Source organism: Populus euphratica, unplaced genomic scaffold (genome assembly GCF_000495115.2).
Source record: "Populus euphratica unplaced genomic scaffold, PopEup_1.0 scaffold18.1, whole genome shotgun sequence".
Lineage (NCBI taxonomy): Eukaryota > Viridiplantae > Streptophyta > Magnoliopsida > Malpighiales > Salicaceae > Populus > Populus euphratica.
In genome coordinates, this window is record NW_011499881.1 from 1,137,979 (window position 1) to 1,141,468 (window position 3,490).

General features: G+C 30.7%; 1 long non-coding RNA gene across 1 annotated transcript in view; it reads right to left on the minus strand.

Annotated features, from left to right (window-relative positions):
- Window positions 1-683, minus strand: part of LOC105129440 (uncharacterized) — a 14,415-nt gene extending 13,732 nt beyond the window's left edge. The window contains exon 1 of the long non-coding RNA XR_843074.1: window positions 672-683. This is a non-coding gene — a long non-coding RNA (uncharacterized LOC105129440). The remainder of the gene's footprint in view (window positions 1-671) is intronic.
- Between the last annotated feature and the right edge of the window lie 2,807 nt (window positions 684-3,490).

The following is a 3,490-nucleotide window of genomic DNA, read 5'->3' on the forward strand; positions in this document are numbered from 1 at the left end:
GAGAGAGATGGGTGGGTGGTAAAAGAAAATGGGTTAAGTGGCAGGAACCAGTTTTAGGGCTTTTGTGGAAATGTAAAGAGGTTGACAGTGAAAGGCAGAGAAGGAGAGGGAAGAGAGAGATGGTGGGATGGAGACAGGAAAAAGGCACTGGGTTAAAAATATACAAAGGAATAACATGATTTTGTTTCTTCACATCCTTTTGTGTTGATTGACATCACCTTTTTGCCAATGACCATATTGCCCTCCATTGATTTCTTTTCAGGAACATCTTGCATCTCAAGTTTTCAAAATTGACAGCATGGGTCCTATATATGTCAACTACAGTTGCTTAGAACAGTGCTTATACACTGTAGCAGTAGGATCAAGCTTTCTTCCGTTTTTCTTTTTTGAGCGAACCTGCCCGAATCCCTCCTCTATTCATATGTCCTATATATGTCAACTACAGTTGCTTAGTACAGTGCTTCTACACTGTAGCAGTAAGATCAAGCTTTCTCCCGTTTTTCTTTTTTGAGCCAACCTGCCCGAATCCCTCCTCTATTCAAACGGACCTTGCAGCGTCGGTCGTGTGGCTTCGCTGAGCACCTCAAGCTAGGCTCGTCAGATCAGTGTCCAAAAACCACTCTGCGCGCAGAACTGTCGGAGGGAGGGAGTTGTCTATCAGCATGCCACACTAGAAGAGATAGTTGCTGCAGTGCTGATTACAGAATGCGTTTATTTTTGTGTTCGCAATGGTGTTTATATGTATTTGAGTTAAAAAAATATTAAAAAATATCAAATATTCAAGTTAAAAAACAAAAAACCTGGGTTGGAAAGAAAAAAAACTCATCACTAAACCAGGCATCTCCATGTATATTTGAAAAATAACTAAAATTTGCTCCCTAGCTGTGTGATCTTGCTAGCTAGGCTGAGCCTCCTTCTGTAAATCTTTTAGCCATGTGCCTGTTTCCATCCTACCCCCCTTTGTTGCGAGGGTAGAACAGTAGAGAGTCACTAACTTCTACAGTTCTTTGTCCGGACAAATTGTTAAAATTATTTATTAATAGTAAATAAGTATATGTTATCTGTACCGTTTCCCTTTATAAAAAAACTGAACATGAACTAGCATTGTTTTTACCTTTAAAAAAACAATGTACTTTGCTTGTGAAATTCCGTTTCTTTAATTAATTAATTGTATACATTTCACATGAATGGCATTAAAATTCAAAGAGGGACTGGATTTTACTTATAATTCTCACTCATTTTAATTTAAAATTGACTCCAGTCCTTCTGCTCTTTTATAATTCCCAATGTTTTGATTTGAAGTTTTTCTTTCTTTTTTCTATTAACTAAACAACTATATTAACAATAACTCATCCAACATTTCTCTTTTTAATCCTTTCACTCCACTTCCTTCATCATTTTTATTCATCTCTATATATTGACAAATATAAAGCTATGATTTTGCTTGAATATTTGATGCTCATGGATAACCATTATAAGATTCTAGTAATGTAGTGCTGTTTTTTAATTGAAAATGCTCTAATTAAAATAATATTTTTATTTTATTTTATAAATGAACACATTGGAACCATGAAAAAAATATGAAAAGTATGTAAAATTAAAAGACAAACACTCCATACGAGCTACGACAACTTTATAATGGTACCATCATTACCCTAAACAGTCGCAATTAATATTAAAACCCTCAAAATCTATAATGTATGTCAAGAAAATATTAGGATAACCTTAGTCAAGAACGAAAGCCGAGAGGGGGAGGAGATCTCCCAGCAGTCATGACCCATCTAATCACATAAATTAAGAGTTTAATTTCCAAGACCTAATAATTTAGATCATGAAAAAATGTTTAGAGCGACAATTGGTGGCCCGAGAAGTGAAGAGCTGCGGCCTTGTTTCACGGCCACTTGGCTTTTGCCTCCGGGGTAAACCGTACTTGCAATGTCAGGCGACCAAGAGGCTTGCTAGCCAATCCTTGCAATCTATAATTGAAGCAAGGCCAGTTATTTTTCAAGAACCTGTGCTGATCTTAGATAAATTAAACTTAAACACATGACCTAGAAGTATCATCGTATCTGGTTTTGCCTCCGTTTAGTTTGACGGTGGAGGAAGGTTGTACCGAAAAGTGTTATTGTGTTTCTCGATAAATTATTAGTTTACAAGTAATTAAATGACTGGTTTGGGAGAGCCATGTACTTGTAAATCCCCATCTGTCTATGATTTCTATTTCTAGCAAATAATACGTTGAATCAGTGTAATACATGTAGGTAATATATGCTACAGCGCATGTTTTTGTGCACAAGAAAAGAGTAGTGGATATATAAATTATAAATATACTGGAAACTCCAAGAATTAATAATAATTTTCTATTTTTTTTTTCATGTTTAAGTTACATGAAAAATACAAGATGCATCTTGTATTTTTCATGTAACTTAAACATGAAAAAAAAAAAAAAATTTTTTTTTTTTTTTCATGTAACTTAAACATGAAAAAAAAAATAGAAAATTATTATTAATTCTTGGAGTTTCCAGTATATTTATAATTTATTTAATACCTGTCAAATAAAATAATTGTATTACTCTTGGAACTAGAAAAAAACTGAATGAGGTATTTTTTCGTGTCTTTTCATATGTATAAATATAGTAAAAGGACCTACTTGTCCCTAGAGTTTATATCCTCGTGCCTCTAGCTAGAAAGTATTTTAGTTATGAAACTAGGTTTTTTTTTTTTTTTTAATATTATTATGTTGGGTTATGAATAATTTGGTTGTTTAACACATGCTTGCATAGTATGTTGTCTTCAAATAATGCATGTAACTGATTGCAGTGGTTTTTAAATTAGCCCATAAACTTCTCTTTCCTTTTTTTATTTAGTTTTTTTTCTTTCAGTTATTATTATTTTTAAATAATTCATTAAATTAGATTTTTTAAATTTTATCCTCATTTAATTTTTCTCTTTATCAAATTTAATCCCTATTCTTTTAATTTTTTTTCTCTATAAAATTTTATGAATTGATATTTTTTTATATAATTTTATTTTTTAATATTTAATTAATTGTAATTTAATTTTTTTAATCAAGCTCGTATTTATACTTTTATAAGTTGGAAGCTTAATCAACCCAGATTTCATAAGGTTTTTCCTATGATTGTTTATATATATATATAAAGTTAATGTTTTTTTTGTATTTTATCTTTTATATTTTTTTCATTTGTGATTGTACTCTGTTTTTTTTTTTAGTGCTTTCTATGACTTTTTTTTATTCTTTGTTTTTTATTTAATTAGTTAATCTTGGATTTTTATTTGTTTTTTAAATAAAATTTATTATTAAAATAAATAAAATTAATTGATTAAATATAATTAAATATTCATTTTATTTATTTATTTATTCTGGAATGTTGCTTTAGCGGCCATGCAGCTTCATCACTCTCACTTTTCATAGCACCCATCTCTTATTTTATTTCCATACTCTCTCTTTCTATTTTCCTTTTCTTTTTAT